Raw genomic sequence first — 12,314 nt, 5'->3', positions numbered from 1 at the left:
CTACGCACCGTGCGTCATGCGGCAGCGCCCCTCGGTCGGTTGGGCGGGAGGAGGGCTGCGTTTTGCCTGGGATCCGCGCGTAACAGCCTTCTGCTGGTTTCACACGGGCCACTTGACGGTGCAGTAACTGCATCGCCTCTTGAAAGATGCAGTCATTGCATGTCAACGTCCAAGTGACCCCACCTTTATTATTAAAAACCGCAAGGAGGTCCTGGACCTTACGCTTGCCTCTCATGAGATACAGAGTAACATTGTGTCCTGGAGGATCCTGGAAGAGCACTCCTTTTCGGACCACAGGTACGTGGAAACTGTTTTCTCTTTCTCAGTAACGAAGCCAGTTCGATTCCGGAACATCAGGCGGACAAACTGGACTCAGTACTCTGAGTACCTCTGTCGTGTTCTCCCTGAGCCCCCACCTGAGGAGGAGTTTTCCACGGAGGCCACGACTTGTCTTATTAAGATCTTTACCGACGCCTGCAATAAGGCGCTCGACAAAGCCTGCCCCTCTGGCAAGAACAGAGGCCGGAGGAAACCTGAATGGTGGAATCCGAAACTGGGGGAACTCCGGAAAGCCTCCCGGAGACTCTTCAATAAATCTAAGGCTGAGAACGTTGAGCAAAACTGAGCCGAATACAAGGCCAGTCTGTCAACCTACAACAAGGAACTTAGGAAAGCCAAACGCGCCTCCTGGCGTAAGTTCTGCAGCGAAATCGAGAACAACTCAGAAGCTTCGCGCTTGCGCAGAGTTCTCTCGAAGACAACGCCCACCCTGGGCTACTTGAAGAACACCGACCAGTCGTGGACTACGTCCAGCGATGAGTCGCTTAATCTTCTCCTCACTTCCCTGGCTGCGATAAAAACAGACCCAACTACTTCGCGCCTCCTTCTGTCGTCTCAAATGCCATCCTGAGCCTGCTTAGCCAGGAGAACATTTCCTGGGCGATCAAAAGCGATCAGGGCATTTTCCCTGCCCAACTGATTAACGCGGGACAAAAGCCATTAATTGGCTCAAAATAATTTACGGGAGGGAATCTTCTCCCACGGGTGCATTCCTGACACCTGGCTTCAGACCAAAGTCGTATTCATACCCAAGGCAGGCAAGCCCTCGCACACTGCCCCAAAAGATTTCAGACCAATTAGTCTATCGTCTTTTCTTCTGAAGGCGATGGAGCGGCTCCTGGGGCTGCATCTCACGGCGTGTATTCCGCCCAGTTTGATCTCAGACTCCCAGCATGCCTATCGGAAGGGAAGATCCACCGAAACGGCCCTACACTCGATTACATCGATCATCGAAGTGTCCCTTAACTTTAGGGAATACACCCTGGTATCCTTCCTCGACATAGAAGGCGCCTTTAATAATATCCTTCCGACCGCCATCACGGGCGCACTGACGGATCTGGGGGTTGACTCCAGGACGGTGAGCCTGATCGATCAGATGCTAAAATGCAGGACGCTTGAGGCATCACTGGGGACGTGACGTGCACCAGATTTGTCAGCAGAGGCACACCGCAGGGCGGAGTCCTCTCGCCCCTCCTATGGAACGTGGCAGTGAACGCACTGCTGCGGGAGATAGAGGGGGGTGGCTGCCGTGTGGTGGCGTATGCAGACGTTGTGTGAGCGCATGACAAGTACTCTCGCGAAAATGTCAAGATGAGCAGACAAATGCGGGTTAGGAGTTAATCCGTCTAAAACGGAACTTGTCCTTTTCACTAGGAAGTACAAAGTTCCGGTACTGACACCCCCAAAACTCTGTGGGAGAAGCGCTAGTTTTTAGAAATAATGCCAAGTATCTTGGCCTAATCCTCGATAGAAAGTTCGATTGGAAACTGAGCATAGAGGATAGAGTAAAGAAGGCCACAGTGGCCCTTTACACATGTAGGAAAGATATTGGACTAAGATGGGGAATGACCCCGTATATAGTTCGGTGGCTATACACCGCCATCCTACGACCAATCATGCTCTATGGAGTGGTAGTATGGTGGCCAGCCTTAGACAAAAGTAATTGTCTTAACAGACTCAGTAGAGTTCAACGCATGGCAGCGCTATGCATAACTGGCGGGTTACGCACTACTCCTGGGGAAGCCCTGGATACCGTGCTGAACCTCCTCCCTGTAGATCTCATGGGTAAGAAGGTGGCAACACTTTCTGCACTTAGAATGAGAGAAGCCAAACTGTGGAAAGCGTCCGAGGTTGGGCACTCGGGAGTCCTGATGAGACTCCCGCAATTACCAGAGAGGACAGATTACTGTATCCCTAGTGATCACCTAGTGATCACGACGCCCTTCCAGGTATCAATCCCACCTAGGGAGGACTGGGAGATGGGCGAACCAGGACCCGCAAATGCGATTCACTTCTACAGTGATGGCTCCAAGTTAGACGGCCGCGTGGGAGGCGGAGTCTACTGCAGCGAGCTGAACATCAGTCATTGCTTCAGGCTCCCGGATCACTGTAGTGTGTTCCAAGCGGAGGCCATTTCTATCGTCTCCAAACTACTTCTAGACACGCACTCAGTGTGCGTCTTCTCGGACAGCCAAGCAGCAATTAAAGCTCTAGGCTCAATATCGTCGAACTCAGCGACTTTAAATGACTGCCGCAGGTCTCTGCACGAGATCGCAGAGCAGTTAGATCTCTTCCTTATATGGGTCCCCGGCCACAGGGACATCGAGGGGAACGACGCCGCCGATCTGGCCAGGCAGGGGGCTACGACTTCTCTCCTATCGGAGAAGGAGGAAGTAGCGATGCCCTTACCTACGTGCAGGCTCCTAACGCACGAATTGTTCGAGCAAAATGCCAATAGGAGATGGCAGCAAAGCGTTTCCTGCAAAGTCTCAAGATTGATATGGCCATATCGATCGAAGAAGCGCTCAGCAGAGCTGTATAGACTCAGCAGAGCAGAATGCTCCGCAGTTACTCGAGCCATTACGGGACACTGGCAGATCGGACCTCATGCTTCTAGACTGTCAATCGCTCATAACGACTTCTGCAGGAGTTGTCGCGACGAGGAAGAGGAGGAATCGGTCCCCCACTTCTTCTGCCACTGCCCAGCCCTTGGAAATCTTGGCCTAATCGTGGTCTTCGTATTCTCGGGGCCGCTTTCCTCACGGACATCTCGGACACCTGTCCGAAATGAAGCCAGGGACCTTGTCCAAATTCATCCAAGCCTCCGGATGGGACTGCCCTTAACCTGCAGTAGTATGCTGTCACGGATCAGGCAACGAGAAGGGGCACATGCCCATGCGGCAACACAATGGACCTCTTAAAGGTCCAAGTGAGCTTGGGGGGCGGGAGGCTTTTACCCCCCCCCCATCCAGGCTACCGCCTTAACCTAACATAACCTAGCTTCCGTAAAAGTGCAAGGTGCATGTCTAAGGAAAGGGAAAGCTGTGGGACGGTTGTGCGATATTATCATTGCCATTGCTCCAAGGCCAATTACCTTCGTAGACTCTTCTATTTGTTTGCCATTTTTGGCATTTGTTCAAGGTAGCTTCAGTCATCGAATTATAGGAATCGATTTCGAAGTTATATACTAAATACCTGGAGCTCAAATCTACCTTGACCAATTCTTGTTCATGCTCAACCGGCATTGGAATAATCCTAAATAAATGGGATGCGTGCCTACCAAACAGGGGAATCTTCACGTTCAGAATTAATTTGTTATCAACAAAAATTCCTTTCGCTGTTAGAAGGCTGTAAATTTCCTTCTATTCTCTTCCTGTTCTTTTTCCAGAAAGCACCAATGCTTCTAGCAAGTTATCTTTTATTTTTGCTATTTCTCCCTTTAGCTTTATAGGTTTTTAAATATTTGGATTTAGTCTACCATGATTAATATCTTTCAGTAGATTCAGTAGATAGAGATAAAATCTGTGGCATCCACAATTTCGACGATACGAGAAAACTGAAATCGCAGAATCGTAGAGGATGGCTATATCTTTTAGAGTGCCAAATCTAAACCAGATCGTGTAATTATTATAGCCAGAATCAAGAAAGCAATTTTATTCTTTCTCGCTCTGTCTCTCTCTAACACACAGGTTTCATGGTCGGTTTTGCCAATTGCAAAATATGAGTTCAAGGATCTCAGAACCTATAAGAGCCAGAGCAACCAAATTTGGTAGCCACAGTCCTGTGATATCGGACCTTGACCGTTTGGTCTCAAAATTTCGCCACACCCCTTTCCGCCACCGCAAAGGACGAAAATCTGGGGCATCCACAAATCTCAGAGACTATTAAGCCTAGAGTAAACAAATTTGGTATCCGCACTCCTGTTAGATCTCACTATAAAGCGTATGTCTCAGAATTTCGCCCCACCCCTTTCCGCCCCCACAAATGACGAAAATCTTTTGCATCCACAATATTGCAGATTCAAGAAAACTAAAAACGCAGAATCATAGATAATAACTATATCTTTCAGATTGCTGAATCTGGATCAGATCAGATAATTTTTATAGCCAAAAGGAAAAAATCAATTTGCAGTGGCTACGCAGCGCCCGACGTCACGCTTAGACTGATTTTCTGTCTCTCTCGCACGCACTCTTTGTCGTGTCTTCTAATATTAGCGGCGTCTGCCGGAGGAGAGCCATACTGACTAAGTATCGGGTATAAATGTAGAGTTGCGGTCTCCGCAGCAACTCACAACGTTCCCCCTCGTCTATTAATAAAATCTGTCCTTTTTTAATATTCTGCATTCCTATTTTCCATTTATTTCTTTGTTCTAGTGTGTGCAAATAATCTTCTTTCCTTTTAATCAAAAATTCTCTTTTCATTTTCTGAATTAATCTCTATCTATCCAGATTCCCGATTTTTTCCTCCGAAATTGTCTCAATCGGGCCAAATATTGGCCTTCCAATAATAAAATGAACTGGTGTTAATACATCCAGATCGTCAATATCATTTGTAGCTGTATACAAAGGGCGTGAATACCACTTCAATTTGACATAATAGAGTTGCCATATCTTCATAGTTTAAATTATTGTCCCCAATTACTCTTTTTAAGTGATATTTTACTTATTTTACCCCAGCTTCCCAAATACCTCCGAAGTGAGGTCCTGCCGGAGAAATAAGGTTGCCACTCGATCTCTTCTCTTTTAAATATTGGCACCATTTTTATGTTGTCCTTAAGGGCTTTTTTCTGGTCTGATGAGCTCGTGAGGTGACTCAAAGGGGTCCTAGCTGTGGCCACCGGACTGGTCGCGGGTTGCGGATAGCGAACGGCCTACCTCGGTAGGTCAGCTGAGAATAAGCGGGAGAGTACCGAAATAAGCAGTCCCGGACAGCCAGCGGGATAGATAGGTAGCAACACTGACGATGCGCTTGTGGTGCCGCTTCAATAGGTAGCTCACACACTCCCATCTCTAAACGATACCTACCCACATCCCAACCCCCACACCCACCTCACACCGGCCCGGACTAAGAGTGTTACTCAACCCGTGCCGAGAGTCAGCCTGGCTGGGGGCCCGGTATAAAAACTTACCCAGCCGCCCCCTGTTCTAATGATGCCTTAACCGAGCAACGTGGGTCACTGCCCGGGCTGACCGTTCCCCTTCTCTGCATCTCGTGGGATGATTATGTAAAAAACAGCAACAAACACAAAAAAAAAAAAACAAATTAGTGTGGTTTCCCAAAGGCCTTGCCCTACCAGCTCTACAGCAGGGAATAACTGCAAGGTGGAAGGTGCCTGTGCGAACCCTGTAACGAACCTAAAAGGGGTTCGATACAATCCTTCCCCCGACATATAATGAGCGTATCACACAACCCCCCGCAACCAACGCCCCCTCTCCACACGCAGCCACCGATCAACACGCGCCAACTCCATAACGCTGACCAAAGACATCAGGTCACGCGGACTTTTCCCACTCCAGGCCAAGCCATCGGCCAAGTGCAGTCTTCCGGGTTCATCAACTGCGGAAAGATGACACCGCGAAAGTCTGCGACGGTCACCAAGAACGGCGAAGTGCACCCCGACGCGGAAGTGCACTTTCGAACCCGCGGACCCAGCAATACGGGCATATAAAAAGACGACGACGAGAACCAAGAAGGGACTTACGCAGAAACTTGGTTCGGAGTACAGACGTTGCACCAGGAACCTACGAGAAACACCGGCGACCAATCAAACTAAGTTAATTCAAAGTGCCAAAATGTATAATAAAGTGTCAAATTATCAGAGTAACACCCAATTGCGTAAGTTCATTCCAACTAGCCGAGGCACCGACACTACCCCACCCCGAGTCCACGCACGCCGTTTCGTATACACGACGAGCGACGCCCACTCTAGCCCCGATCCACCTCTCTACGATAGGCCGCCCCCGACGCCGCCCTTAAGTTTCCATCTATTTCTACAAATTTCTTGTGGATTGACCCCTGGACGTGACTGAGCTTACCTCAGCCTGAAATAGGTCCATCACAAGTGGCGCCCGAGCAGGGACCCAAGGGAACGTCAGCGAGGGTTTGTGGAATAAAACCCCACGGCCGCTAGAGAAGAGAACAAGAGAACAACCCAAAGAAAACCCCGACCTCGCACAATACCAACGGCAAGAGTTGCGCAACGAGCAGACGAAAGCGCGACACAGCAGCAGAGAAACGCGAAAAGCGCCGTCACCCCCGAGAAGAAATTCGAAGCGTCAGCCGCGAAGCTCGACAGAGTGCCCTAGTGAAGGAAAAGCGCAAGCCCAGCGAAACAGCCAAGTCGAGTAACAATCGGAGCGATGGAATCCCATACAGAGGAACAGCCCAGTGGGTATTACCCTGGAGAATTTGTCGCCAACCCAGGGGTGAGTACCGGCTGGATACACAAACGCCGCCGAGAGGAGCTGGAGTCCTTCGCGGAGGAATTCGGATTCAGCTGCGAGGGTAACGTGAAAGATTTGCGGAGGAATTTCGCCGAACTAGTCGCCGGGCGGCGACCGAGTCGCCTCGAACACGATGCCTGGGTCAGGTTGGCAGAGCTCGAGCGGCAGTACGCCAGATCGCCCCAGCCCGACACCTCAGCACTAACAGAGAAGCGGAAGACGGACCCCAAACTCAGCCTACAAGTTCCGGGAGTCATGGAGGGCAAAGCCAGCACCTCACCGACATCGATAACCGTCGAAGATCTACCGAAGCCCCCGCCCCCAGAGCCAAGGCCTTCGCCCATGAGAAGGATCTTGCCGACAGTAGGAGGAAATGGCCCCACAGACGGTCATTACTACAGTCACGCCGCACAGATGGCTGAACGGATCCGAAAGTGGGGAATCCAGTTCGACGGGCAGGACGACCCACTGTCGTTCGTCGAACTACTGGAAGAGCGTGCCCTCTCGTACGGGGTAGACATGAACTACCTGCCGCGAGCCATGGCAGAGCTCCTCACCGACCGAGCCAACCGTTGGTTCCGCACCAGCCGACTCCAGAGCACTCCAGGGCCGATTTCAGCCAGGAATTTCTAGCCTTTTTCCTGCCTCCCCGGTACTTCGAGCAATTGGAAGACCAGATCAGGGACCTCAAACAAGCGGCGGGCTAACCGTTCAAGGATTTCGTCATCGAGCTCCGGTTGCTCATGCACCACGCCGGGTACGACGACGCCAAGGAGCTTAGCCGGATCTATGACAACACCCTCCCGGCGTACCAGCTGTACGTGCGAAGACACGAACTGAGAAGTCTGACGCAATTAACAATGTTGGCCACAGAGTTCGAGAGTATCCAGGAACGAAACGTACCGGCGACCCTCATCCCCCCTAGACAACCACCCAGGTACACGCGGCCAACGGCACAACAAAACGAAAGCGGGACGAATCGGGCCCAATTCCGAAAACCTCACTGGAACACCGCGGAACCCGCAAGGAGGCCGCACCAGGCCGGCGCTCCAGCACAGGAAACGGCACATCGAATGATCACCACCCCCATCACCAACCCACACGCAGCCTGTCGACGCTGCGGAGAAGCCAGACATGTTTCTCGCCACTGCACCAATCCATCGATCCTCTTCTGTTGGGAATGCGGTAGGCGCGGAACGCGCACCGTGGGCTGTTGCCGCCGGGACCCGTCGGGAAACGACTCGCGTCCCCAGCTGACACGGGAACAGCCGGGCACGACGCTTCCTCAGACATCCAACTAAGAAACCCGCTACAAGTACACGACGGCCGGATAATGGCGAGAGTGACCATCGGAGGACGGCGCACGGAAGCCACGGTCGACACCGGGGCGTCCCGAAGCTTCATCAACTTCGACCTCGCCCGCAAACTCGGCCGCGATAATGACCTGCGAGCCGCATGCGTCCCGATACGCCTAGCCGACGGCTCAGCTCGCGAGATAACTCAGATCTTGCTAGCGCGCGTCAAACTAGACGAACAAGAGGTACAGATGTCACTCTTGGTACTACCCAACATGGTAGAGCAAGCCATCACAGGGATGGATTTCCTGTGCGCCATTGAAACCACAATACAATGTGGCCCCACGCGCCTCCATCTCCAAGGCTCCCAACGCCACATCCCAAACACGCCGATGATCGGCCAAGTACACGCCCCCGGACCCACGAACTCGAGAACTCCGCCGCCAGCGAATTCCCCGCCACGACACGAGATAAGAGCACAAGGAACAAGGAACACAGAACCCACAGCCACGACGAGGCACACTAGCCCCAGGCCCACTCCGAGAAACCCAAAACCGAGCAAAGCAACGAAGAAAGCGAGCCGGTCTCCCGAGGGCACAGACGCGGTTCCACCAACGAAGGGAAAGGAATCCAGGACGCCCCTCCAGAAGACAACCCGGCCCCAGCAACGACAGCCGCCATGCAGCAGCCAGGCGCTCGAGGTACCACCTCCGACCGCCACCCTGGCCCACGAACGCGTCGACACCCCCCTCGACGCGAAAACGACCCCTACGAAACCGACCGACCCGCTACTCCCGCGTCCTCTCAGGCAGGAACCGGGAGCCTCCGAGGGACGACGGGCCTAACGGAACACACCATCGTCATGAGGGACAACCGACCCATAAGACAGCGGTACTACCCGAAAAATCTAGCCATGCGGCGGATCATCGATGAACAGGTCGACCAACTGATAGCTGAGGACCTAATCGAACCATCCCGGAGCCCCCACAGCGCGCCAATCGTCCTGGTCCGCAAAAAGGACGGGAGATGGCGCATGTGTGTAGATTATCGGCAGCTAAACGAGCGTTCCATCCAGGACGCGTACCCGCTACCCAGGATCAACTACATACTAGAGCGACTCCGAAATGCCCACTTCATCACGAGCCTAGACCTGAAAAACGGGTATTGGCAGATACCAATGGCCCGCGACAGCCGGTAAGCCACGGCATTCACGATACCCGGCCGAGGATTATACCAATGGAAAGTTTCAACGGACCCTCGACGCCGTTATCGGCGCAGACATGGAACCGTTCGCGTTCGCATATCTCGACGACATCGTCATCGTCGGGAAAAGCTTCAAGGAACACCTGAACAACGTGAAAGAAGTTTTCGCACGACTGCCGAAGGCAAACCTACGGGTCAGCACGGACAAGTGTGCTTTCTTCCAACGCCGGATAAAATACACGGACCCCGACAAAATCGCAGCCGTAAAGCATCTGCGGCCGCCGACCAACCTGAAGGAGCTACGACAATGCGTAGGCATGGCCGGGTGGTACCGCAGATTTGTACCAAACTTTGCCACCGTAGTCCAATCAATGTCACTGCTGCTGAAGAAAGGGAAAGCATGGACATGGGGCCAAGAACAACAAGACGCCTTCGACGAGCTGAAAACGCTGCTCACCACAGCACCGGTACTCGCCTGCCCAGACTTTAACGTCAAATTTTCCCTGCAGACGGACGCAAGCAACCTTGGAGTGGGCGCGGTCCTCACCCAAGAGATCGAAGGGAAAGAGCGGGTCATCGCATACGTCAGTCGAAGCCTCAACAAGGCAGAAGGAAACTACTCGGCCCCACCGACAAGGAATGCCTCGGCGTCATCTGGGCGATTCGAAAACTGCGATGTTATCTCGAAGGCTACCGATTCGATGTCATAACCGATCATCTCGCACTAAAGTGGCTGAATACCCTCGAGAGCCCTTACGGTAGAGTAGCAAGATGGGCGCTCGAACTACAGCAATACCAATACGACGTGAACTATCGGGCCGGCAACCAGAGCATAGTCGCGGACGCACTGTCAAGACAACCACTGGAAACCCTCTCTCGCATCGAGGAGGAAGACGACACAGCATGCACCTGGCTTAAACAAAGGATCCAACAAGTCCAAGACGAACCCCAGAAGTTCCCGGACTACACGCACGAAAATGGGCAGCTATACCGCTATCTAGGACACGGAGCCGATGACGACGACCACACACCGTGGAAACTATGCGTGCCCAAAAACGGCCGGACGAGAGTACTCCGCGAATGCCATGACGAACCAACAGCAGGACACCTTGGCGTCCGGAAAACCATCCTGAGGACAACGCTACGATATTACTGGCCAGGGCTACACCGAGACGTGCGACGGTACGTGCAGGGCTGCGTAAGCTGTCAGAAGTTCAAAGCCACGCAGCGCAAGGCCGTGGGCAGGATGCTCACACGTAAAGCCGAAGAACCCTTTGCCACCCTGTGTGCTGACTTCGTCGGACCATTACCACGGTCCAAGCACGGGAACACCATCTTACTGGTATTCTTCGACACTTTCTCCAAGTGGGTCGAACTGATACCCCTCAAGAAAGCGACAACAGCGAACCTCGAACGAGCCTTCAGAGAACGAATACTGAGCAGCTTCGGCGTGCCGAAACTATTCGTCTGCGACAACGGAACCCAGTTCACCAGCCGATCGTTCAGAACATTCCTGCGAACCGCAGGCGTGGAGCTGCGAGTCTCGAATCAACTTTCATAGAGATCGGTTGTGTCGCGCTTGTGCAAAGTTGTTTTCTTTATTCTGCTTTAGCGGAGCATTCTCTTGTGTGCTAAAAATAGCATACATCGTAAATTCGGGTGCTGCTTTGTGCGGTGTCGGCAATTGGACAAAAACAAAAAACACATTTGTGAACGTTTTTACAACTGTATTCACTGCCCTTCGGGCAAGACATTCCCCTCAGTCTGCGCACAGCCGCACAAGAGGGGCAATAAAAACTTCGCTTATCAGCTACGGTATAATGAATGCGAATAGTTCATCTGACTCTCGGCTTAGAAATAAGCGGACTGATCATGAGAGAATGCTTCTAATATCAGGCAAATTACCTTCTGAGATTCGTTCTGAGTATCGTTCAGAGGCTGAACGCTATACATGCACAGAAACCACAACAACAGTAACATTCACTAGTGCCACCAACAACACCACCTACACCATGGCAACTGCTACAATAAGCAGTATCTGCCCTGCACTAAGCTTTGATAGCCAAGAAAACTCCATATCCACATGCCCCGACGACACTGAGGCAAAAACACTTCGCACTGCTGCCGAACGACTTCTGGATGCTCAAAAACGGAGAACGGGCAAAAGAAAAAACGATCAGACTTTGTCATCTAAATCTAAACGAGGGAGCGGCGGCCGGGACCTGGGCTTGCCCCCCACTACAAGCCAACAGGCAAACACCAACAACAGATTTTCCATTCTTGACACGAACATCCCAAGTGATAGTAATAATGAGGAAGTTCGGATGAATGTAGATGCAGACGCTGGAAATGACCAACTGGATGAACACCTTAATGAAGCAGTTAATACAGACCAGTGTCTTCAAGGAGAATCAACGAGCTCTGGTAATCAGCTTAAAGGCCCTCCAAAACCACCGCAAATAGTTGTCAATATTAGCAACTTAAATGACTTATTTGATGTCATAAAGGACGTTGCAAATTTGAATAACGTTGTCGTCAAAGCTAACCAGGGGGAAACGGTCAGAATCCTCCCCAAAGACAGTGATACCTATAGAGCAATTGTGGATTGTTTCGATGCCATTGGAATAGAATTCCACACATACCAATTGCAGACTGAAAAGCCTCATAGAATTGTTGTAAGAGACCTACATCATAGCACCCTAAACAATGATATTACCGCCGATTTTAAAATGTTGGGTTTCGAGGTCCTTCACATCCATAATCCAAGCTCAAGGACTAACAAGGACGAAAAACTTAATATTTTTTTCATTAATATTAAGCCTTGTGCAAAAATTAACGAAATTTACCAAGTCAAGACCCTCTGCCGCCAAAAAATACGGATTGAAAGGATGCGAAAATCCACAGAGATTGCTCAATGTCGTCGATGCCAGGATTTCGGCCACACAGCCAAATACTGCCGCCGACATCACAACTGTGCCAGATGCGGTGAAAATCATCAAACCTCACAATGCACACGCCCCCTAGATGCACAGCC

The sequence above is a fragment of the Drosophila miranda genome, chromosome XR, assembly GCF_003369915.1.
Source record: "Drosophila miranda strain MSH22 chromosome XR, D.miranda_PacBio2.1, whole genome shotgun sequence".
Taxonomy (NCBI): Eukaryota; Metazoa; Arthropoda; class Insecta; order Diptera; family Drosophilidae; genus Drosophila; species Drosophila miranda.
The sequence above is the reverse complement of the archived record's forward strand: the minus strand, read 5'-3'. Positions refer to the sequence as shown.